Source organism: Adiantum capillus-veneris, chromosome 26 (genome assembly GCF_014529385.1).
Source record: "Adiantum capillus-veneris isolate H3 chromosome 26, ASM1452938v2, whole genome shotgun sequence".
Classification (NCBI taxonomy): domain Eukaryota; kingdom Viridiplantae; phylum Streptophyta; class Polypodiopsida; order Polypodiales; family Pteridaceae; genus Adiantum; species Adiantum capillus-veneris.
In genome coordinates, this window is record NC_140956.1 from 28,015,449 (window position 1) to 28,042,543 (window position 27,095).

General features: G+C 42.1%; 1 pseudogene; it reads right to left on the reverse strand.

Moving 5' to 3' along the window:
• The window catches only part of LOC147423173 (uncharacterized), a 66,658-nt pseudogene extending 44,058 nt beyond the window's left edge, over positions 1–22,600 (reverse strand).
• Between the last annotated feature and the right edge of the window lie 4,495 nt (positions 22,601–27,095).

A 27,095-nucleotide genomic window follows, 5' to 3' on the forward strand; every position in this document is an offset into this window, starting at 1 on the left:
GCGACATCGGAGAGTTAAAAAACCCAATGTATTTCCTTCGCTAAAAGCGTCACAAGTGCACATAACCTCTTGTAGTTCTTCTCTTCTTACGTTGTCATCACCAATGTTGAATCACCACAATAAAAATGCCAATGTTGGCTTATGAGAATCCCCAATTAGCAGAGATTAAGCATGGTTTTACATGCTAAATTTTATATATAGAGAAGACGTAAGAAGGAATTGTAATTTCAAGGTAGTAGAGAGGAATAGAGATGATCTATGTACATGTAGAGTTCATATGAGAGCTTTGGAGGTAAGAGGGGAGGTTAATGGTGAAGAGGGTGAGATCGAGAAACCATGGAAGGTGCAGGTTTGAGTAAGGGGTGGAGAGGAATATGTGTGTGTGTGTGTGTATGTGTGTGTGTGTGTGTGTGTGTGTGTGTGTGTGTGTGTGTGTGTGTGTGTGTGTGTGTGTGTGTGTGTGTGTAAGTGAATAGAGGTGAGAAAAGACTAGGGTGAAGGGTGACTTGTGAGAAAAAGTGGGCAGATTAGGGTCCACCAAAAAAATCATATCTCAACGGTGGAAACTCCAAAAAATATTAAACCTTTTGAGGCGATTATTAGGCTTGTGAGCTAAATTTTTTATTTTTGGCACTTCCTCAAATTCGGAGTAGAGGTGGACGCCAAAAATCCCACCAAAATGCCTGTTTTGTCCTCCCACAAAAGTCTTCAGTGGTCCCCTTTTTGTTGAATTTGCATAATCCTCCAACAGTGAGCCCCTCCTTGCATGATAGCATTACCTAATAGATTCTTAAGGGTTTGAAAATATACATAGATTAGGATTATTTTACAAATATGATAAATGGATACGATGAAAAAATAGGTTAGTATATAAACAATTCGTGGAATCTAAAATACTGTCAGCTGTATATAAATATAAAATGAAAAAACAAAATATATGAAAATATAGAGAATCAAATGAGAGGGCCTTCATTTAATTTATTGATTTAGGACTATTTACAAGAAGTAAGGAAGAATGCATGTAGGAAAATGGTAATTTAGTAAAAGGCAATAACTAGGTGAAAGGTATTTTTGTGAAAAAAAATTCGGAGTGGGTTCACACCAAGATTTGGAGAGGCTTTGATGAAATGATGTATTAATATAGTAAAGAGTATTCACAACGGAAAGAAAAATCATGGTAAGGGTGAGTCAATGTACTTAGCATACTTAGACAAATAACGCATACCTAAGTAAAAAAATTTAAATAAATACCAAAATAATTGCAATTAAGAAACCCCTATATTTAGGCCCTATATACAATGAAATATTTACATGCAAATGTGCCATAATATATTTTTTATTTTTATTTTTATTTATTTTTTAGGCTCAACTAGCCTAGTGACTAGCTAGCAGAGGGTTTTTAAGGAGATATGGGGAAAGTCCCCTAACTCACACACACCTGTGTACAATGAAAAGTATGGATAGCCACAATGTTTGGGTGATCTTGGTAGGGTGAGGTAGCTCACTATGGAAATTCTCTATAGCCAAAAAACTGCTATCATTAGCCCTCCCCCAGGATATGATGGTACATACCTTCCTAGAGTGCTCTCTACCATTCAAGTCCATGAGATGGTAATAACTTGAATTGAAAGCCTTCTTGACAATGTATGGCCCCTACCATCTAGTCTCAAACTTGGCATCAAAACAATTATCAAGTCAATTGTCATACCTTAGCACAAGATCTCCTTCCTTCATGACCTTGTCTTTTAGTTTCTTGTTGAGTTTTTCTTTGGCTTGTATAGCTTTCCTCTTATAGCACTCATAAGAAGCTTCTCTCTTCCACTCAAGTTTGACTAAAGTACGCAATCAATTTGCCTATGTTTCTTGGTCATCTTGTGCCTCTTTGCTATAAAGCTGCATTGTTGTAATGTTGAGCTCAATAGGCTGCGAAGCCTCTTGACCATACACCAAGTGAAATGGTGTGAAATATGTTTCCTCCCTATATGTGGTTCGATACGCCCATAATACCCCATCGAAGAAGTCGTCCCACAACTTTGTCTTGGTTTGCACCATCTTTCTAATGATTCTTGCAATGACACCATTAGAATTCTCCACCAAACCATTTGGCTGTGTGTAGTAGGGTCTACTATGACGATGTAGAATGTGAAGCTCTTCATAAAATGTCATAAATAAACCCTTTCTGAACCCTAGACCATTATCACAAACAATCTCCAAAGGTGTGTCAAATCTACAACAAATAATAGTGTAGACAAACCTGCTCATTGTTTTCCCATTTACCCTTTCCACACTTTGAGCCTCTACCCCTTTAGTCATGTAATCTGCATCCACTAGAATGTAGATTACATCACAAATAATAGTGTAGACAAACTTGCTCATTGTTTTCCCATTTACCCTTGCCACACTTTGAATATCTACCCACCTAGTCATGTAATCTACATCCATTGGAATGTAGAGTTTATCATTTTTGTTCTAGATAGAAGACCCATAGCATGAATGCCCCACTTTTCAAAGGGTCCATTTGCAAGAGCTATTTGCCTTGGACCATGCACCAACCTTCTATTTGTTGGAATTAGGGTTGCAGAGAAACGCACACAGCTTGGAGAAGACGAAGGAATCTCAAGGCACACAATAGAGACTGTGTTACTTAGTGTGCAATAGAAAGATGGATAGCCCTAGAGTGATGGGCGTATATACAATGCACGGGGGAAAAACCTCCTAAAGAGGGAAAAAATGCCTCAGCAGTCCTAGTGTGTTCACACACATCACTACCACATGTATATGGTAACAAATCCCCCCTGGAGTGATGTGGTGAACGAGAGTTGGCACTTGAGTAAAGGGAAGTGCCATGCCCTGAGGACAGGATCAGTCCACAAAGGGGAGTAAGCCCAAAGCTTTGCGGAAAGCTTCAAGCTTCTCACGAGACAATGCCTTTGTGAAAAGATATGCAAGGTTGTCCTGTGTTGGCACATAAGCCAAGCTGATCTCTCCTGCTGAGAGCCTGTGCTTTGTGCGAGCATGAAAAATTGGGTTCCTCGCAACTGCCAATGCGCTCTGACTGTCAGTGTAGATAGTGTTGGCAATGTCTTGTCCAACACCCAAATCAACCATAAGGCGTCTGAGCCATACACACTCAACCGTAGCTGTGAAGACTGCCCTGTACTCAGCCTCACAACTCAAAGTGGCCACAGTAGGTTGCTTCTTGCTCAACCATGATATACATGAACTGCCAAGCATGAAACAAAAGCCACTTGTGGACACTCGCGTGTCAAAACAACCAGCGTAATCTGAGTCCGAAAAATCATGTAAGTCTGGCGGCAATGATCCCCCCTTGGGATAAAACAAGCCAAGATGTAAAGTGCCACTAAGGTAGCGGAAAATCCTCTTGACAGCCTGCCAATGCTTAGACCCTGGGCTATGCATAAATCTGCTGACATGTGAGACTGCAAACTGAATATCCGACCTCGTGTTGCATACATAAATGAGGCAGCCAACAGCAGTTTGGTAAAGAGTGACATCAGCAGGATCGCCAGCATCATGTAGACTCAACTTCAAACTTGTTTCCATGGGAGTGGCAATAGGTTTGCAATCCTCAAGTCCAAATTTACATAGCAATGTCTCTATGTAACTTTTCTGACACAAGGCAATACCACCATCACACTACTTAAACTGTATGCCCAAATAATGATGCAACAGCCCCAAATCTTTCATCTTGAAAGTAGCATTCAAATCAGCCTTAAATTCAGCAATATGTCTATCATTTGGTCCAGTGATCAGCAAATCATCAACATAAAGAACCACAATGAGAAGTACATCACCCTCACACTTTACATACAATGTGCTTTCTATTGGACTGTTACGAAAGCCTCGTTTAACCAAATGAGTGTCAGCTTTCTCATACGAAGCACGAGGAGATTGCTTCAACCCATACAAAGCCTTCTTACATCTGCACACTTTGTCCTCTTGTCCTTTTATGACAAAACCGCGAGGCTGTGTTACATAAACTTCCTCAAATATGTCACCATTCAAGAAAGAAGTAACAATGTCTGATTGATGTACATCCCAACCAAAATGAGCTGCCAATGCACATAGAAAACGCACATTAGTCATACGACAAGTGGGAGCAAAAGTCTCTTCATAATCTATGCCTTTTTGCTATGCATAACCCTTTGCAACAAGTCGAGCCTTATGGTGATCAATCTCACCATCCGGCTTGCGTTTCAACTTGTAAACCCACTTCGTACCATGGCCTTTTTGCCAGGAGGAAAATCACATAAAGTCCATGTGTCATTTTCTATAAGTGCATCATATTCTAATTGCATGGCAACCATCCAATTTTCTGAATTTTGTGCTTCATCAAAAGACAGAGGCTCCTCAACATCATGTAAGCTAGACACAGCCAAAGCATAACAATCTGATGCATAAGATGCATGACGAGAGCATGAAGGAGTACGACTAGTCAAAGGTGCATCCAATTTACTATCACGCAAAGTGTGCACCAGCCATTTTGGCATACCTCTAGCCTGCTCATTTTCAACCCTTTTCTCATCAAGTACATCATGTACATCTGCATTAGTATGAGGCTGATCTAGAACATTTTCAGAAACCCCCATAGGCTATACATTTGCCTCATTAGAAATTACATTCGTATTTCCACCACTAAAAAGAGGCAACAAAGTGTCATAAATGTCCTGTGAGCTTACATTACTGTCTCTAGTACATGACAGCAAGGGCTGAACAGAATCTTCCACAAACACTACATCCCGAGAAACCAGAATACGTTTTGTTTGCGGATGATACAACCTATAACCTTTTCTTTCAGCACTATAACCAACAAAAATACATTTGACAGGTCCCCAAAGAGTTGGTCTAACGGTAAGGCTTTGGACTCTCAACCTATGGGTTGTGGGTTCAAATCCCCCATTGGCTCACACTCTAGAAGGATACCTTGTGCTCACCTGGTGTTCACGTTGCTAGGGCTCTTGCCCTTGGACACTCGAGTGCATCCTCCTCCTGGGGTGGGTCACCCGAGGAGGAGGTTCCTAGCTGGTTGCTACGAGTTCTCTCCGTCGTTCCCAGCATGTGGTGCATCAATTAGGTGGCCATGGTGATGCCTACGCGTGGCTCTTGCCCGATGGTACGAGGCCCTTGCCCGACCATGTAACATGGCTAATATTTGGAAGGGATAAGCACCTCCCCCTATGGGCCCTATGGTGTGTCGGAAAAAAAAAACATTTGACAGCCTTATCATCCAATTTTCTGCGTTGCACTTGTGGCACCAAAGCATATGCCAACCATCCAAAAACACGCATGTGCTCAATAGAAGGATTTCTATCATGCCATGCTTCATATGGAGTAATAGACTGCAAAGATTTTGTAGGACACCTGTTTTAAGTACATAAGTGGCACACATGATGGCCTCAAGCCAAAAAGAATGCGGCAAAGCTTGACTTTTGACCATACATCGTGTCATTTCCGTAAGTGACCTGTTTTTCCTCTCAGCAACACCATTTTGCTGAGGTGTATAAGGCGCTGTACATTGGTGTTTTATCCCACGACTAGCCAAAAATGCATTAAATTCATGAGACATATACTCCCCCCCTCGATCTGAAAGGAGAGTGCCCATAGTACATTTCGAGACATTTTTAGCCATAGCCAGAAATTGTTTGAAGCACATAAAAACTTCGGACTTCTCTTTAAGCAGAAATACCCATGCATGCCTGGAGTAATCATCAATGAAAGTCACGAAGTACAGGTAATTGCCCAAGGACGGAGTTTGCATGGGCCCACAAACATCACTATGCACAAGCTGCAACCTGCATGTGGCCTGAACCGAACCATCCTTTGGAAATTTAGAACGCTGCATCTTACCCAAAATACAGCCTTCACAAACATGTTTGACGGGTGCTTCAAGAGGCGGCAAAGAAACAACCATATCAGATTTCTGCAAACGCAGCAAACTGGCGAAATTCAGATGACCAAAACGTGCATGCCAAAGTTTTGCATCTGAAATAACCCTTGAATCTGCAACAGCATTTGCAAAATTTTGTCCACACTTGTCATACAAAGTGAGCTTATACAGCCCACGGCACAAAAGCCCAGATGCAACAATTTCATCACCAAAACTGAGATCATGAATTGTACATCTGTCATTTACAAATTTGACTACAAGTCCAAGTCTAGCAAGTGCGGATACAGACAAGAGATTCTTCTTGATCCCAGGTACATAAAGTGCATCAACAAGTGTGAAGGAACTGCCATTAGCAGATGTGAGCACAATCTTTCCAACTCCTTGAACTGGATAAGAGGCGTTGTTGGCACAAGTGACTAAATTCCCATGAGGGGCAGACTTCGGAGATCTTCGCATTCTTCCAATCTTCTTTGGCCAACCAATCTGGTCTATTCCACCCATGCTTAATTGCTTTTTGCACTTCGAAACGCTTGTGCTTGCAGTATTCCCGCATTCGAACCTTCATCACGTCTTCATTGAAGCGGTCATCCCGCGTTGGAATGGGAAACTCGTCATGCAGCATGCTGATGACTCTGTCTTTTAAATCACTTGGTACTTCACTCTAGGTATTTAGTATGTAGTGTCTAAGCACCTGAGAGAAAAGACCACGCATGCGCAAGATCACCTTCTTGCCTTCATCATCCAAGATGATGCCGCCGCTGAAGTCGACGGAGTGAGGCAAGCCCTCTCGCCGGTGACGCGTGAACCTGGGTGTCCCGGCAGGGATCTCTAGCGGCGTGTCGATGAGGGTACAAACGTCAGGTGTCTTCACTGGAGTCTGGGCCCCGAAGCGGGGAGTGTCGACTGTAGTGACTCTTGGAGGAGTAGCTAGTGCAAAACCTGGTGTAGATGGCGATGTCGTGGCTGGTGTGGGGGCGGGCAAAGAAGGGGAGGGTAAAGAGAATCGTCGAATACGAGGCGGTGTTGAGGCATCGGCGACGGCATTCCCACAACAACCGCCGCCGCCACCACTAGAGCGTCGGTGCCTAGATGAGTGTGAAGATCATCTCATCGAGACCAAAGCTTTGGAGTGTGCTGAATGCTCCGAAACAGAGGGAGACGCTAAAGGAGTAGGAATGCGCGATGGTGCGCCAGAGCGATGACACTCCACGTACCACTATCTTTGATCGGGTGACAAAGAAGAAAGAAACTGCTCATCATCCATACTTGCATTAAACACACGAACAGTTAAACTTAATATTGAATGAATGGGGATGAAGACATGGACAAGTAGAGAGAGAGAGAGAGAGAGAGAGAGAGAGAGAGAGAGAGAGAGAGAGAGAGAGAGAGAGAAGAGAGAGGGGGGACTCATAAAGGGGGAGGGATTCCTGTGTAGAGAGATTTCATTGAATTTTTGTGAACTTGTAAAAGCACTGCGCTCTGGGTACGATGCAGACTGAAGCTGCATCACGAAGGTCTGCTCATAGAAGTTGCTTGCCCCACCACTAAATCTAATTGATCGGGTGAAAGAGAAGTTGAGAAGCAGTAGTAGTGCTTCTCAGTGTCTCTTTCACCATATCAACTAGATCTAGCGGTGGGACGAGCAGCATCTATATTGAGCAGACCTTTGTAGATTTGCTTCTTCAATGATGACGCCCGACGTGCATTCAATCTAGGTCCACATGTGACACATGCCCTGTATCCGCTTGTTTGAAGCCCTGCATGTATACACATGATAATAGATAAGCTTGAGAAAAAACAAGATTTACAGTGTTTGAGTTTAAGTGTAAATCACCTGAGCATTCTGTTAGTCCGGGATAGTCATGCATGGTCCATATTAGAATGCCTCTGATCAAAGCATTCCGTCGACCTGTGTGTCGGCTCATATCCACCACTTCTATGACAATCCACAATTGTTGTAGCTCAATAGTGAACGAACATACACATCCATATTCTTCACTTTATACCGCCACGGCATAATCAAGCTTAGCCATAGGTGCCTCTTCTTCGTAGTCAACCACGGGGGAATGTTGTAGTTGACGATGACAACGGGCCATACACTATAAGATGTTGACCTTTGACCAAATGGATTTACACCATCCATAACCAGGCCTAGGTGCAAATTTTGAGCTTTCCTGGCAAAATCCGGCCATGTTTCATCTATATTGTTTCCAAGCTGCGCAATCTACAGGAATCCGTAGCACACATCCAAAGATTTATTCTCCTCATGCCATGATGCTAGGGTGGCCATGGACTTACATTCAAAGAAATTCTTGATGCAAGGAAGGAGGAAAATGTCGCAAAACCTTTTGTGGAATTTTTATTTCGTGGAGATCTACTCGATATCTCTCGGAATCACATTTCGGACACTTCTCCATGTCTATGTATTCCCCTCTGAAAAGAATGCAGTCGTTAGGACAAGCGTGGATCAAATTGTAATACATCTCCAAGTTTCACAAGATCTTTCTTGCTTCCTCTCTGGATCTGGCATCACATTATCAGCTGGCAGTATGTGCTCTTTGAGAAATCTACACAATGAAAAATATACGGTACAATTGTGTAAAAATCTATCATACCATTATACATCTAGAGTTTTTTATTAAAGTAAACACATTGTAATAGATCACCTAACTAGCGTTGTGATGCTAGTGTCACTCCATCAAAAAAAAATTGCATGTTGAGAAGAACTAGGAGCGCCTTCAATCTAGACACACGTGCTCCATCATACAATGGTGTATCGGCTTCACTTTTCATATCATCATAGATGAGTCATTCTGAATCCATGATCGTCTCGATCATTTCATTGATCTCGGGTTCAAACATTGCCTCGTTGGGAATGTGGTCTGCATGATCATCCCCCGAGCTGTCAGAGGCTACATCTTGTGGCCTCTCATATGCTGCTTGACCAAAGCGCCTGCGAACATGTCTATTGGGTTGCAAGATTGCTGCCTGTTGGCCAATGTTAGAGTCCGATGAGTTATAATTGGCAACAACTTGATCTATAATAGATGGATCGAACTCGCCAAATTCGCGAACGTGCTGCAAAGAAACGCATCTTGTCCGTCGCACAGCATGCTTGCATTGATTACAAGGACATAAGATCCTCATTGAGAGATAGGTGTTTCGGTTGGACGGCCCCACATCCTCGTCACTACTCATAATGAGGGTAAAAACCTTATAACCTAGATAACAAATTTAATCTTCTATTGGCATTCTCCGTCCTCTCTCTCTCTCTCTCTCTCTCTCTCTCTCTCTCTCTCTCTCTCTCTCTCTCTCTCTCTCTCTCTCTCTCTCTCTCTCTATTCACACTGTAAACTACCTCACATTCTCTAGTCATGTCCAATCCCCGCACACCTCGGTCTAGAGGTGCACGGTGATCAGAACACCGGGTTATAATCTCGTCTTTATTGGTCAATGCCTATATTTGTGGGTACAAGAAATCTACACGCCCACGTCTACATGATAGTGCATGTAGTGGATAAAACCCCTTTGCCTCTTCTCTAGCTGTAGCATTTCACAGCATCGTAACATCTTTTCACATTAGATCTTTGTTCGAAGGATTACTTAACACATTACATGTTGGCCTCCAATTTGAGTATCATGCCGTTGAAAGCTTTCCAGCTTAAGGTCGCATCCGTAGAGAGGAAGAGAGGGATCACTGTTCATCTAACTCTAATTTTTTTTTATCGTAATCTAATATAAAAACTCAATCCAAAATCTAATCTTAAATCTAACCTAATTGAACATGTGGTGATTTGCTCCATTGAAGGGTAAAAGACATAGTAATGGGGCTACTAGCTGCGTAGATGTGAAGGGGCCTCACTTCATAACACGATTTTAAATTTCAAATTTGTTGTTTGCTCTCGTGTGTGCGCTCTCTCTCTCTCTCTCTCTCTCTCTCTCTCTCTCTCTCTCTCTCTCTCTCTCTCTCTCTCTCTCTCTCTCTAGCAGTTGAACATGCAGGTGGAATTGCTGGTCCGCATGGTCCATCGAACATAAATCTAGATCTAATTTAATCTTAAACTCAAAATAAACCTAAATTTAATCTAATCTAACATAAATCTAATTCTAACGTAAATAAACCTAAATCTAATCTAACGTAAATCTAACTCAAAATAAACATAAATCTAATCTAATCTAACCTAAATAAACTTATATCTAATCTAACGTAAATCTAAATCTAACCTAATCTTAAACTCAGCATAAACATAAATTTAAATGTAATCTCCTCGTCGGCTAGATCTTTAAGGTCTCTTGGGATAGTTTCCTACGACGTTAAAACTCTCGTCTTCTCGAGTGTGTGTGTGTGTGGGTGTGTGTGTATGTGCCAATAAAAAGAGGAAAATGGTATAACCTTTCTATCACCCAAGTGTGGTAGATTGCTTATGCCATTTCCCTCTTGAATAACAGGTCTTGAGTTCAACTCCTCGTCGGCTAGATCTTTAAGGTCTCTTGGGATAGTCTCCTATGACGTCAAAACTCTCTTCTTCTTCTTCTCTCTTCTCTCTCTCTCTCTCTCTCTCTCTCTCTCTCTCTCTCTCTCTCTCAAAAACACAATGTGTGTGTGTGTGTGTGTGTGTGTGTGTGTGTGTGTGTGTGTGTGTGTGTGTGAGAGAGAGAGAGAGAGAGAAAGAGGGGAAGGAAACATGAGAGAGAGGAGAGGGAAGGAGCATACCTGGCTCTCCTTCCTCTCCTCGTGTGTGTGTGTGTGTGTGTGTGTGTGTGTGTGTGTGTGTGTGTGTGTGTGTGTGTGTGTGTGTGTGTGTGTGTGTGTGTGTGTGTGTGGAAAAGAAAGAGAGAGAGAAAGAGAGTGTGGGTTACCTTTGCTTGCTTGAGCGCCAAAAACTCAGATCTGAGATCTGAGTTTTCGAGCACTTTCGGTTTATCTTTTACCCTTGTCGGCGTTGCTATGGGCGTCGTTAAGTTACAAGTAAACTAGCGACGCCTATAGCGACGACCATAGCAACACCATGGGTTTTCACTTTTGAGTGTCGCACTACGAGCGTCGCTCATGTGAAGTACCTCTTGTAGTGATTCAAAAAAATAGTAACAATATTATTTTATGTACATCCCAATCAAAATGAGCTACCAATGCACATAGAAAATTCATAGTAGTCATACAACAAGTGGGAGAAAAAGTATCTTCATAATCTATGCCTTTTTGTTGTGCATAACCCTTTGCAACAAGTCGAGTCTTATAACGATAAATCTCACCATCCGGCTTGCGTTTCAACTTGTAAACCCACTTTGTACCAATGGCTTTTCGCCAGGTGCCTAATCACATAAAGTCCATGTGTCATTTTCTATAACTGCATCATATTTTGATTGCATGGCAGCCATCCAATTTTTTGAATTATGTACTTCATCAAAAGACAGAGGTTCCTCAACATCATGTAATCTAGACACAGCCAAAGCATAACAATCTGATGCATAAGATTCATGGCAAGATCCTGAATGAGTACGACTAGACAAAGGTGCATCCAATTTACTGTCACGTAATGTATGCATCAGCCATTTTGGCATACCTCTGGCCTGCTCCTCATTTTCAGCCCTTTCCTCATCAAGCACATCATGTACATCTGCATCAGTAATAGGCTGATATGTAACATTTTTAGAAACCCCCATAGGTTGTACACTTGCCTCATTGAAACTTACATTCGAGCTTCCACCACTGAAAAGAGGAAACAAACTGTCATAAATGTCCACTGAGCTTACATTATTATCTCTAGTACATAACAGTAAGGGAGAATAGAATCTTCCACAAACACAATATCCTGTGAAACCAGAATACAATTTTTTTGTGGATGATACAACCTGTAACCTTTGCTTTCAGCACTATAACCAACAAAAATACAATTGACAGCCTTATCATCTAATTTTCTGTGCTGTGTTTGTGGCACCAAAGCATATGCCAAACAACCAAAAACACTCAGGTGCTCAATAGAAGGCTTTCTACCATGCCATGCTCATATGGAGGCATAGACTGCAAAGCTTTTGTAGGACACCTTTCAAGTACATAAGTGGTGCACATGATGGCATCAAGCCAAAACGAATGCGGCAAAGCTTGACTTTTGACCATACATCAGGCCATTTTCGTAAGTGACCTGTTTTTCCCCTCGGCAACACCATTTTGCTGAGGTGTATAAGGCACTATACATTGGTGTTTTATCCCATGACTAGCCAAAAATGCATTAAATTCATGAGACATATACTCCCCCCCTCGATCGGAATGGAGGGTGTCCATAGTACATTTTGAGACATTTTCAACCATAGCCAAAAATTGTTTGAAGCACATAAATACTTTGGACTTTGCTTTAAGCGGATACACCCATGCATGCCTAGTATAATCATCAATTAAAGGCACAAAGCAAAGGTAATTGCCCAAGGATGGAGTTTACATGGGCCCACAAACATCAGTATGCACAAGCTGCAACCTTCATGTGGCCCTAACTGAACCATCCTTTGGAAACTTAGAACACTGCATCTTACCCAAAATACAGCCTTCACAAACATGTTTGGCAGGTGCTTCAAGAGGCGGCAAAGAAGCAACCATATCAGATTTTTACAAACGCAGCAAACTGGCAAAATTCAGATGACCAAAACGTGCATGCCAAAGTTTTGCATCTGAAATAGCCTTTGAATCCAAAACTGCATTTGCAAAATTATGCCCACACTTGTCATACAAAGTGAGCTTATACAGCCCATGACATAAAATGCTAGATGCAACAATTTCATCACCAAAATTGAGATCATGTACTTTACATCTGTCATCCACAAATTTGACTACAAGACCAAGTCTAGAAAGTACGGATACAAACAAAAGATTGTTTTTGATCCTAGGTACATAAAGTGCATCAACAAGTACATGAAAGAACTTGCAGCAGTAAGCACAATCTTTCCAACTCCCCGAACCGGATAAGAGGCTTTGTTGGCACAAGTAACTGAATGAGGGACAGACTCAAGAGAGGTGAACAAATCACGATGTGAGGTAATGTGCTTTGTAGCACCATTATGAAAATACCACACATGTGAATTTGCAGCAATTGACATGTATGCATCATACACTCTCCACTGAAAGCCCATTTTGCATCAACATCATATCACAGCCTCCTTTCACAGAAGACTCAACAATATCTGCATTTGTAGTGGAACCAGCATTAGTAGTGGAACCAACCTCTTTCTTTTTAGCCTCTTTAATGGTTTTCAACTTATGACACTGCTTGATCAAGTGATCATTAGCTTTACAATAATGGTAATGTATCTTCTTTTTGCCCTTTTCACCAGAATTTCCAGACAAATTGTTTCCAACAAAAGCATTAGGAGCATGTAATTTTCCACTCGTAGAAGAACCTGAGAAGTGGTTGCATTACTGTTACCACCTTTTCTCTGAGCAAGAATAAAGGCATGTTGTCTAGCCCTGTTTTTTCTGGAAAGCAACTCTTGCAACAACAATGTGCATAATGCATCAAACTTGACAACTTCAGGATTTCCTTGGGTCATAAGTCTTGAAGTACTAGAAAAAGTCTGGTAAGAATCTGGCAAGGCATCGAGAACAGTCTGCACAATAGACTGTCTAAAATGACTTCACTTGCAAAAATAAGTTTCTGGTTGATATCTTTGACACCAGCAAGGAAAGTGCTATATCATCTTCCTCATGCATAATCTTTGATTCCAGCTCTTTACGCAACAATGCAATTTCTGTCTCATTGCGACTTGCATAAAGACCAGCTAGAATATCCCAAGCGTGTTTTGCCGATTTTGTTGAACGAATGTGAGGAGTAATAGTGCACTTTATAGACAATGCAATCAATGCATGAGCCTATGCATCTTTTACATCCCAACGAGCTTGTTCTATCATAGGCAAAACAACTATAACAGCAGCAATCCTTGCAGCAAGACCTGCAACACTCTCAACATTGCCTACATCCTCAGAACCAGGACGTACATCAATGCCCTGCACAATATTTTAGACACCCTTTGACACAAGTACATGTTGTATCATGTAAGCCCACATAGGGTAATTGTCTCCATCCAATCTGTCCTAAAAGCAGTAAACATCTTGAACACATCTGTGTTGTTGTCGGCCATGATGAAGCATGCACCTGATGTGAAAACTGCCCGAAAAGAGGAGAAAGGAAGCGAGAACATCACGTGCTATATAACACAAACCGTAGAAGACTGTAAGGGACCTGTTATGCAAAAAACAAAACTGGTAAAAATTTTGTACAAAATGATAAAATAGCTTGCACAATACTGTCTGTAGTGGAAATAGAGGCTAAAATGATCCCAAATCAAAAATCTGAGCAAACTGAGATCTTCAAGCTCTCCCTAAATATTTGTTGACTTGAGAAAGCTCGCCAAAGCTCATAGAAATCGGAGAAAGTGAGCAGGCGTGTGTCGGAGCTGCTGGTGACTAAGCCTGGGAGGATGCAACCTGCTCTAATACCAATTTTTGAAATTAGGGTTGCAGGAGAACACACACAGCTTGGAGAAGACGAAGGAAGCTCAAGGAACACAACAAAGAGTGTATTACTTAGTATGCAATGGAAAGATAAGATAGATCATGAAGTGTGGCACTATATGGCAAGTAACTTGTAAGGATATTAGAGGCCTCTAGATTTGTGTTGCCAAAAGAACCTAAACTTAGGAACTTGGGCTCTTCATTTAAAACTTGGGCTATCTCATGTTATGTGTTTTATGTGCAACACTGCGATAATGCAATGTTGGGTGAAACTCTAAAGTAATGGACAGATTGAGAGAGAAATGTTGACAAAAAAGGGGAGCTAAGAGCTGTCTCTAGCCCCTTGCACAAACATGAGAAAAAGAAATCTCTAGCTTGGAGCTTGTCTTGAAGAAAACCAGTAAAACTTAAAAAAACTTAGTACCATCAAATGCTTCAAAATTTTAGTATAAATACCATGAATTTTTTTTAGTATAAATACCATCAAATGCTTCATATTTGACTTATGAACCGGAAGAAATATCAAGTTTACCCATCGTGTGTCTCTATTTTCTTTTGTTTAGGGAGGAGATGCAAACACCTTATGTAGGGAGGTTGCTTATGCCACAACTGTCAATGTGTGAGCCTCACAATCATTGTTATTGCACTTTGCAATGTGGCTCTGTCTCAATGTTGCGCAAGGTCTAGGCTTCACAGGCATTGTTGTTGCATTGTTTCTCTCTAATGGTCCTCCACGTTGTCAGGAGTTTTTTGGAGTAAGAGATTGCGCATATGTACATACACATGCATGGTGCATCAAATAAGGAATTGCCCATTTTCCAGAGCCAGGTGGTTACGTGGGGCCCACATGTGTACAGGTAGGACAGCATGTACATAGTGCATCGATTTTCACTATTACCAGTACCAGTGTATTTTTTCTACAATAAGGAGGAGTTGGTAGCACGTAAAAATTCTCGAGGAAGCTATCCGCGGGCCGACGACATGAGGTAAGCGAGTGCGTCAGATGGCATCTAGTGGCGTCAGGAGGCCGAATGGGGTCAATATTTGCACGTGGATGAGTACAGACACAACGTGGGTGTTTGCTTGTGAGAATTATGCAGAAAGGTCATCATGAGGACCTTTTTTTGGGGCCACTTCATGTGGTGGCGAGATGCATTATTGGAAAAAAGCTGAGTGCCAGGTGTGCGGATGATGCAAAAAGGTGACAACTATGCACTGCGAGGTCAGTTTTTGGCCTGTTCGGGGTCCGTTTGAGGTCATCTAAAAGGCCAAGGGTGCCCAACTAATAAAGCTAAGTGTGGGAACTGAAAAAACTGAGAGAAGAACAGAAAAAACGTGGAGAAGAGAGGAGGAACAGCCGCAGGTGTGTTTTTGCTCATTTTGGAGCTTGTTTTGGCCGTAAACTGCTCATCCGAGGTCGGATTTGAGCACTTTGACATTGTAGACTGGGGTTTTGGGCCGTTCCGAACGCAATGGCGCTGTCCATTTTGCCAAATTCCTCACTCTTTTTCTGCTATTTTTTTGTGTAAGTTTCTCCTATGAGCGAAGTTTCTGCTCTAGTTTGTGATTATATCTGGCTTATTTTACCCATATTGTGTGAGCTATTTGCCCCATTGGTGTTGGCCCAAGCTCAATTGTATCTAAACATCAGAAATTCTCCTCTTTTGAGCTGAGTTTTTTTGGTGTGTGTGTGTGTGTGTGTGTGTGTGTGTGTGTGTGTGTGTGTGGAGTGGGCAAGTGGATAGTCTCTCTCCTCTCACTCCAGAGGTGTGTTCCCTGTCTCGGCCAGGTGTGTTGTCTAAGCCGAGTGGTGCCCCATAGTGTGTGTGTGTATCATTCCAAGAGTGTGTGTCGGGTCGTTATAGAGGCGCTGTGTGTGTTTTCATCCCGCTCACAACGTTTAATGATATGGTCTCCAGCTCCAGGTGCCGATCATGCAACTGAACATCACTGCGTGTGACCATTTTGGAGATTCACTATTGCAAGCATTTATTAGGAATTTTTGAAGTGTGTTTGATACAGGCAAACTCTCTAAACCACAAATCCAATTTTTCGTAATTACCACTACAACAAAAAAAGGTGTCATCGACGCAGACGCATTGCGTCGATATCTGCGTCCCTGTAAAACTGCCACTATTTGCGTCGATATCTGCGTGGAAAGTCTTTATTTGCGATGCATATATGGACACAGATAGCGACGCAGATATGGACGCAGTTAGAGACGCAGATAGCGATGCAGATATGGACGGATATATAGACGCATAAATCGACGACCATAACAGAAAAAAAAATTCTTGGGAAGAGGGCAGGTAGCCTGGCCTGTGCCCAGTGAAAAGATGGACACAGCCACAATCAGACATCCTGCCCTCTGCCCAAGAAAGCGAGCAACACCAAAATCAACCGTGCTCCCACGCACAAAAATTTCGGCAGACTTTTGTTTGTTTTTACATAAACTTTTCAAAAAAAACCATATCATGTATACGCCTCCTACATGCTATCCATGTAGGATCTCACATGAGATTTAAGGCCAATGAAAGAAATGAAATGAACTTTGTGCAAAACCATGATCGTACCAACTTAAAACCATAACCATAACCATAACGAACTTAATTTGTGCAAAACCATAGCCAAATTAAAACCATAACCGGCTGTAACCATATTGATCAAAACCATAATGCAGATAACCATAACCACAAACAAAAAAATAACCATAATCATAACCAGAAAGTTAAACATAACCATAAACAAGCCATCCTTCAGCCATGCTACCCTCAGGACGGAGCTCTTTGACGAACGAACCCCTTTAAAGTCTTCATGAATCTCTCCAAGAAGAACATCCATCTGCTGTTTTGACGGTTTCAGCAACCGCAACTTCATCGACCACAAGCAGAAGCAAATGCATTTGGATGGTAAGAATGTTCATTGGATAATACTTCTCCACCATACACTGCTTTGATTGCATTCAAGTGAGATGCATCTATGTTGTCTTTTCTTATCTCTTTTGATGAGATCCAATGCACTAGCTCACTAATTTTATAAATGGTACATCTGATGTCATCTATCAGACAATCTTTTATGGAAATTGGTAAGATAAACTGTAAAAATTTGTGCCAATCATGCAACTTAAGACCACTAAGATTTTCATCTCTAGTAAAGGCCGTTTTCAAACATCGCATGCACCCAGTAGGAGTCTGGAAAGAAGATATGGTCTTCTTCACTTGTTGCTCTTTAGCACGACTCAAAACCCATGGACCTTTTGGAATAGCATACGCTATATTGGACTTTAGTCGAGGCCACATCTATGGCATTCGACCCACAGCCTGTAGGTTATCTCTCTGAGCTTTTCTCTCCCTTTTTCCAATAATGTTCTTCCATATAATCTCTCCCACATTCTTAAAAATGTGCATTGGGTCGAGCATGATTAATAAGCAAATCAATCCTGTACGGCAGTTCGTGAAAAATAGACAATCTCTTCATGTCGGGTGGGTTAAAATCTCCACCTTGTCTAGAGGTGCACGGTTAAATTAAAGCCTATATTTGTGGGTGCAACATACGTACACACACACAGACGTGCTCTTCAGACAATCCATGTAAACGGTCTCAAGGGTTCTCGTTTTATCATGGGATCCGGATTTGACCTACGACTTGTGTATTTGGCGTTTTTTTTGTCCGTTTGACCTACGGCTTGCCATACGCGCTCTTGACATTGCCTAAAGACTACCTAATCGACTACGGATGGTTTCGGTAACCGTAGAATCAGTTTTCGAAGTCCATTTGCATGTTTTCGCAGAAAAACATAATCGTATCTAATCAATCCCTTGTGTATTTGACGTTTCTTCTGTCCGTTTGACCTACGGCTTGCCATACACGCTCTTGACATTGCTTTAAGACTACCTAATGGACTACGGATGGTTTCAATAGGCATAGAAGTCATTTCCGAAATCCGTTTGCGTTTTTCCGTAGAAAAACGCAATCGAATTTGATCTACGGCTTGTGTATTTGGCGTTAATTCAAACCCATTGACCTACGGCTTGCCATACACGCTCTTGAAATTTCTTTAAGACTACTTAATGGACTACGGATAGTTTCAGTAGGCATAGAAGCCATTTTCGAAGTCCGTTTGCGTTTTTCCGTAGAAAAACGCAACCGGAATTGACCTACGGCTTGTGTATTTGGCGTTTCTTCTATCCGTTTGACCTACGGCTTGCCATACGCGCTCTTGACATTGCCTAAAGACTACCTAATAGTCTACGGATGGTTTCAGTAGGCATAGAAGCCATTTTCGAAGTCCGTTTGCGTTTTTCCGTAGAAAAACTCAACCAGATTTGATCTACGGCTTGTGTATTTGACGTTTCTTCTGTCCGTTTAACCTACGGCTTACCATACACAGTCTTGACATTGCCTTAAGACTACTTAATATACTACGGATGGTTTCGATAGGCGTAGAATTAGTTTCCAAAGTCCATCTGCGTTTTTCCGTAGAAAAACGCAATCGGATTTGACCTACGGCTTGTGTATTTGGCGTTTCTTCTATCCGTTTGACCTACGGCTTGCCATATGCGCTCTTGACATTGCCTAAAGACTACCTAATGGACTACGGATGGTTTAGGTAGGCATAGAATCAGTTTCCGAAGACCGTCTGCGTTTTTTCGTAGAAAAACGCAACCGGATTTGACCTACGGCTTCTGTATTTGATGTTTCTTCTGTCCGTTTGACCTACAGCTTGCCATACACGCTCTTGACATTACCTTAAGACTACCTAATGGACTACGGATGGTTTCGGTGGGCATAGAAGCCATTTCCGAAGTCCGTTTGCGTTTTTCCATAGAAAAACGCAACCAGATTTGACCTACGGCGTAGAAGTTGTTTATGAAGTCCGTTTGCGTTTTCCATAGAAAAACCCAACCGGACTTAAAAAACGGCTTGTATTTTGGGCGTTTCTTCTATCCGTTTGACCTACGGCTTGTTATATGCCCCTGCCCAACCTTTTTTGAGGAGGAAGCTTGTCTCTAAGAGCAACGACGGCGCTGTTGTTGCTCCGTAAAGGACTTTCATGTGTAAAGGTGAGAGTTGAGCTTCGAATGTATTTTGAGCTGGTCAAATGAAGTCAAAGAAGCTCAACAGGAGTGTCACATGTCGGCCGGTTATTAAAAATGCTAGAGGAGAGTGAGAGAGAAGCTCTGTGGAGCGCTGTGATGGTTTTTTGAGCAAGCAATGAGCCACCATCTTTGCCTTTTGTGTTTTGTCGCTCCTCCCTTCCCCTTTTCTTCTTCTATTATGCTCTCGTACTAGCCGCGGCGTCGAAGGGGCGTGTGTTCGCCCGGGCCGCTGGTTCTTTGCACACACACACACACACAAAGAGAGAGAGAGAGAGAGAGAGAGAGAGAGATTGTGTGTGCTTTATATGTTGTCACTAAGAGAGAGAGAGAGAGAGAGAGAGAGAGAGAGATATTGTGTGTGCTTTACATGCTGTCACTAAGAATGCCGAATGATGACAATAAGATGCAAACGTTTTCGTTGGTCATGCAGGGATATGCAAACTTTTTGTTAATGTATTTAAAGCTTTTTTATTCTATTTCTGGATATACAAAACCCTAAAACTAATTAACTTTAATCCTAAAATTAATTTCAAGAAACCCTAAAATACAATTACCAATAACAAATTTGAATATAAAATTAAATAACAATAACAATTTGAATTTTAAAATTAAATAACAAATTTAAATATAAAATTAAACCAAAATTAAAATTAATGTGTGTGTGTGTGTGAGAGCAATGAGATTGTGCACTCACATACACTCGTATGTGTGCACAAAGCTTCCGGAGTAGCTTCCACATCTGCAAAAAAGAACACACACACACACACAAAAATAACCAAAAAACAAGGACAAAAGGCCTACCTGCAGAGCAAGTAGAGAAGATGTGATGGTGTTTGCCCAAGCCCGTAGTAGTCCAAAGGTGCAGATCTGGCCGCGAGTTGAGCGAAGAGAGAGAGAGAATGAGTTTTTGGAAACGCGCAGAAAATAAGCCCGCGGTTTTGTTTTTACCAGTCGGCGTCGGTATACGCTGTTGTATACGCGTCGGCATACATTGCTGTATACGCGTCGATATACGCTGTTGTATACGCGTCAGTATCTGCGTCGGTATACGCGACGAAAATTGAAATTTGATTTTTTTTTTAAAATCTGAGCTCCCTCCAGTATTGTCGATGCACATATCGACGTCCGTCAATGACGTCGGTAAGTTGGCGTCGGTATTCAAGTGATCTCTAGTAGTGTCTCTCTCTCTCTCTATATATATATATATATCACTCTCTATCTCTCTATTTCTCTCTCTCTGTCTACGTACCCTATCTCTCTCTCTCTCTCTCTCTCTCTCTCTCTCTCTCTCTCTCTCTCTTTCTCTCTCTATTTCCCTATCTCTCTCTCTCTCTATTGCTCTCCACTTCCCTATCTCTCTCTCTCTCTCTCTCTCTCTCTCTCTCTCTCTCTCTCTCTCTCTCTCTCTCTATATATATATATATATATATATATATATATATATATATAGATATATATATAGAACTCTCTTTCTCTCTCTCTATTTTCCTCTCTCTCTCTCTCTCTCTCTCTCTCTCTCTCTCTCTCTCTCTCTCTATTGATCAAACAAGCGACTGAGCTAGGGAGATCTAGATGCCCACAACTGTGGAGGACTACACAACATCGACAGAGGCTGCATCAGAGGATCCAGGTCACTTTGGCTCGACATACACAACGCTCGGTCAGACTACTGACCATGGAGGAGATTGATGAGATCCGCCAACGACAGATGCTGGATCTCCTATGATGTACCTATCCCAGCTAGCTTTTTTAGCCGTTTAGTCCACACCCAGCAATTTAGGATTCCATAATATTTTATTTTGTCATTTTGTCATCTTTTTACTCTAACTTTGTATCAGATCCACCACATTGTAACTTTCTTGTCTCATAGGTCACTTTGGCCTCTCGAAGACATTAATATAACATTTCATTTCATTTCTCTCTTTAATTTTTCTTTCTTTAATTTTAATTTTCTACGCATACATTAATTCTCTCTCTCTCTCTCTCTCTCTCTCTCTCTCTCTCTCTCTCTCTCTCTCTCTCTCTCTCTCTCTCCTACACACACACACACACACACGATGTAGAGAGAGAGAGAGGGGTTGGGGGGGGAGTGTGACATAATACCTGCGCAGCAGGTTTCGGCCAAGATTTGAGCAGGCGAAAATGGCCCCTGCGCGCACGGGTTTCCCTTTTTTTTCCCAATTTTTTTTGCGTCGCAAACTACGTTGATATACTCATGGGAATTTGCGTTGATATACACATGACAAATAATGCCTTTCCACGCATACATCGACGCGCATTGCGACCCGTATATCGACGCATATATCGACATGCTCTAATTACATCGATATACGCGTGGAAAGGCATGGCCATCGATATATGATGCGTCGATATCTTCATGTTATGTTGTAGTGTACCTAATTGAAATTATTTACTTATACAACTTGAAATAAAACAAAGCCTTAGTTAGCCTCCATTACACCACGCTTTTAATTGTTATGGTAATACTCTGCGATGGCCTGAGTAGTTGGTTCCCCTGGTGGTTGGTGGCCATGCTTAATTCAAATCCTTCAGCAGAGAAAGTAGGCTCCTTTGGAGTAGGGAAGTAAATTAAATAGCAGCAATGCAAACAATGACGTCCAAACGCATGCCAAAGTTCCTGAAATTGGTGAGAAACTAACGCACACTCTCCAATGATGCTAAGTCCAAATGAATGACAATGTAGCTCCCTTCAGGTAGACCAACTGATCTGGCAGCCTTTTTTGCCCTTCAAAAAGTCTAGGCAGGCCATGATAACATGCCCTGACTCTATCAAAACTTTGTTGTGGTGCAAGTCCAAGGCCAGAGGAAGTAATACAATACGACTTTATTGATCATGTTTTTCTTGCCATCAGCTGGATTTAGAGTCTCAACTGGAGTAGCCGCTGCATTAGCTCTTATGGGGGTGGCTACAGCAATATGACTCTTGGACACCTTGTTGACCATGCGTACAACATTCTGGTCATCTCCGTGAATCTGTAGTCCCAAAAAGGTCAACTTTGTAGATGAGCTTGCCAGTTTCTCTTTGGTAGCCAGATGAGAGGTTGCAGCGCAGTTGGCCAGGGACGTAGCCATGGCTCGAGCAGATGAGGAGGCCGTTGAAAGGCATGAAACAGTCACAACAGGCATGTGAAATATTGGTCAAACCCCGCCAAAACCCTCAAATCTTCGAAAAAAATTGAACCTCTCTCTCTCTCTCTCTCTCTCTCTCTCTCTCTCTCTCTCTCTCTCTCTCTCTCTCTCTCTCTCTCTTCCTTCTTCTTATTCTTATTCTTCTGCCATTGTGTAAGCACTGTTCTCTCTCTACTACGCTAAGCAAGACTGACAGGGCATCGCTATCGCTTTGTATTCGTCATGCACGAACAAGTGTGATCGACGGTCGTTCATGGGTGATTGTCAGACTATTGTGAACACCTCAGGACCTGCATGCGCCAGCTACGTGCAATATCCTTTCATAGAACTTGCATTGTGTTTGCGTGCAATTGCAAGATTAATAGGCAACTTCTAACTATTGCTCCTACTACTACTCGCTCTCCAAAAAATAAAATCACCTATTATTGGCGGATATTCCTTGCATCCTCCTGTGCTTTGCCTCCTTTGCTCACCCTCCTCCCGTGCTTTGCCCTCTCCTATGTCGCTTCCTCTCTGCAGCGCCTCAGAAGACCTACAAGCAGTTATTTCCCTTCCCTTTCCTAGCCTCATAAACACTTGCAAGCGTGAACCCTACTAGGAGCGTACTGCTCCTCCCATACCTCAACAAAACATGAAGGTGCAGCGTCAGAAGACTGTTGAAAACAGCCCCTTGCGAAGAGCCTCCTTGGCAATTGCTCAAAAGAAAGTCGCAAACTTCTGGGAGAGAGAGAGAGAGAGAGAGAGAGAGAGAGAGAGAAGAAGAAGAAGAAGAAGAGTATTTTAACGTCGTGGGAAACTATCCCAAAAGATCTTAAAGATCACTGCGGGACACGTCCACTTCTGTAAATAGAAGGAAGAGAGAGAGAGAGAGAGAGAGAGAGCATCTCAATTTTATTCCTTCTTTATTTCCAGCCTCTCTCCTACTCATGCCCGACACCTAGTGAGACTGCCTGCGGCATCACCATTCCCGGCTTGCTAAGGGAATCCTGTGCACACTATGAGAGATCGTGGTGTTTACCGCGGGCCATTACCGCAAAACAAGAGAGAGGAATTCAAAATAAGGAGAGAGAAACCCTTTTGATGTTCAAGCGGGATTTTACCACAGGTATTACCGCATGCATTTCCGCGAATATTGCAACGTTCATTACGGCTATAGACCCCCCCCCCCCCCCCCTCCCTCTTTCGCGGGTTTCCATTTAAATCCAATACAACTCAAAATATATTTACACACTACAACTCCTACACTCTCTAGAATGCTTGCTCACTTCACTTAATCTCTCTTTCACTCTAAAAATTCTATACATAAATCATTGAACTCACAACAAAACCATTACAAATACTATTCATAAGCACATAACGAAACATTTGCAAATTAATTATATACTACACCAAGTGAAAGAATGGAGAGTTTTATTAATTCTCATCTTGTATAAGATCTCTACAAGCACTAGGATCCATATTTAGACCCATAGTATTCAAATCAATAAACAAGTTTAGAGATTCTTCCTCCTCTCCATCACCTCCTGTAGAATCATCATCGCTTTCTCCCTCTTCCTCCTCCTCAAGATGACTATTTGCAAGGCTTGGCTGACCTTCTTCAACTTCTACTACATCGTCCTCTGCATCTTGTGGTGATGGTATGATGGGATCAATTACTGGCTCAATGTCCATCTCCGCAAAGATAGATCTACCCCGCGGCGTGACTAGAATGACATACCAAAGTCTTCTTTGATATATACATGGCACATAAAAGACCTGTACGTCACACACAAAGAATAAGCTGGTATACATATATTAAATTTTTAATTTAAGTTAATTACACATAGCCTAAATTAACTGCTCGCAACTACTAGGATACACCAAGTTGTCAGTTTTTCCCCGATGGAATTGGGTGGAATCCACCATAATGAGCCCATTTTCATGTCTTTTGACCTCACCCGCAAACCATCGGCACTCAAAGAGGAATTTGTGAAAAGATCTGAAATCCACTTTGATAATTCTCTCTATAGTACCACAATATCTGACCTCATTTGTTGTTGTGTCAAAGTTTCCCATCACGCCACAATCATTAGTGGTTCGACGCTCATCTATCTTGCGGGTGCGAAAATGTCGGCCTTCGGACCAAATGGAGTTGAAAATGAGACCCTACAATCACAATGCATAAGAGGTTACATCGCATTTCATTAAGTGATTTGCATACATGCATACATAACATATACACACTCACCTTGCGCAAGCATCCTCGCGCATACTCCCATTCTTTAGGGCTTATTTGTTCTCCTTGTGCTTTGGCATTGGTCATGGCATTATGGATCCACTCTACTTGAATCAAATCAGGATATTTTGCAAGCTCTTTAGGAAAAGGAGGTGCACGTCTACCTCCATGGGACCTCTTCCATGCATCTCTATCCCTTTCTCTAGTTGCGCGGGCTTCCAAGTACATATTGACCCATTTGGTCATGATAGTGACATTGAGTAAAGAGTAGTTGTTGACTATGGCATGAAACTCTCTATCCATGACCATGAGTGAGCCTTTTCCACTAGGAATGGTTGAGTGCTTCCTAGGATCCTCTTCTTCACTCCATAGACGAGGCAATGATGGATCCACTGTGATGAGATACTGTGAGACATACACAAATGCCTCTTGCTCCACCCAACCTTCTACCATGCTCGCCTGAAAACATTAAAACCACATATTTTTATTAGTAACTCCATAGCGTATAAATGCTATCTATATTGTATTGATTTTGCATACCTCCGGTTGTGACCTCAATCTAACAAAATCCTTTAAAGTCTTCAAGAATCTCTCCAAGAAGAACATCCATCTAGAGTGAACCACCCCACAAATGGCAATCTCCTCAACAAGGTGAAGCAATAGGTGTATTTGGCTAACAAGGATTGTACGTGGGAATGCATCCTCTATATCACACACTGCCTCTACTGCCAGCTGATGGGCTACTGGTATGGCTTCTACTTCTATCTCCTTGGAGCTCACAAATCTACAGTGCACAAATAATATAGTAGATGAAAAAAAATTCCATTGTTCATGCATGCACAACATGATATAGTACTTGAAAAAAACCCATTACCTCACAATCTCACCCACTTTGAATATTGCAGCCTTCACCTTAGTGTCCCCATAACCACTAATAGTTATGGGAAGTACAAACTACAAACAATAAAACATCTTAGTGAATGTCAACCTATATATAAGGACACATAGACACCACAAAGTGTTCTACTCTTACCTGAAGGATTTTATGCCAATCATGGGATTTCAATCCATACAATTGAGCGGAGCCACCCTTTTTGGTTTTTGTGAAAGCACTTTTGAGTGACCGCATATATCCCGTTGGAGTTTTGATAGATGCAATAACTTGCTTTGTCCGCTCTTGGTCTACCTTTGACATTATCCACGGTGCTTTTGGGAGAATCATCTTTCCCCGCTCCCCCATGCGGGGCGTGGCTGAAGGGGGGAGACGTCTCATGGATCTTAAATCTTCCCTAGCACCCAATGAATCCTTCTTGCCAATTGTGTGATCCCATATAGCTTGCCCAACATTTTTGAATAGATGCATAGGGTCCAATAAGTGCTGAATTTTCAACGAAGCCCAATAGGGGAGCGACAAGAAGATTGAGTACCTCGACATACCCTTTGGAAACCCATTGGGAGGCGGTGAGGTACCACGATGCTCCTCCCAATGCTTCGCCCAATCAGCCATGTTCCAATGGAACGGTTACACTCCATTGATAGGGGGAGCATATCTATGATGTGAAGGAGGTAGGAAGTGATGGTTGTTGGGATAGATCACCTTCCCAAGAAGAGGAGGTCTCTCTGTCACAAGGGAAGGGCCACAAGTGGGACACGCACTATGTCCAGATGTTGCCAATCTTGCCAAGAGGTAAACAAACGTTACACATGAGATGATAAACCTAAAGCAAAGAGTACAATTAAAATGTGCATACTTACCAGATACCTCTCTAAATCCTGGGTAATCATGCATGGTCACATGAGGATGCACTTGATGACGGCTTTGCGGTCTCGTGGTAGCCGTGAAATGTCAATGACATCTATGCCTCTCCATAGTTCTTGAAGCTCATCAATAAGAGGCTGCAAATATACATCCATGTTTTTTACCTTATGCTTTCGTGGAATGAGAAGTGATAGTAAAATGTTTCCCTTTTTTGTTGCCTCCCAAGGAGGAATATTGTAGTTTACAACCACCACCGGCCAAGTGCTCCATGAAGTAGAGCGGTGCCCAAATGGATTCACTCCATCACTAGCTAACCCAATCCTCAAGTGACGAGGCTCATCCCTAAACTCTGGCCATGTGTCCTCTATGTGCTTCCATGCTGGTGAGTCAGCTGGCACTCTCATAATACCATCTGTGGAGCGATTTTTTGCATGCCAACTCAAAAGCTCGCTCGTACCCTTCGA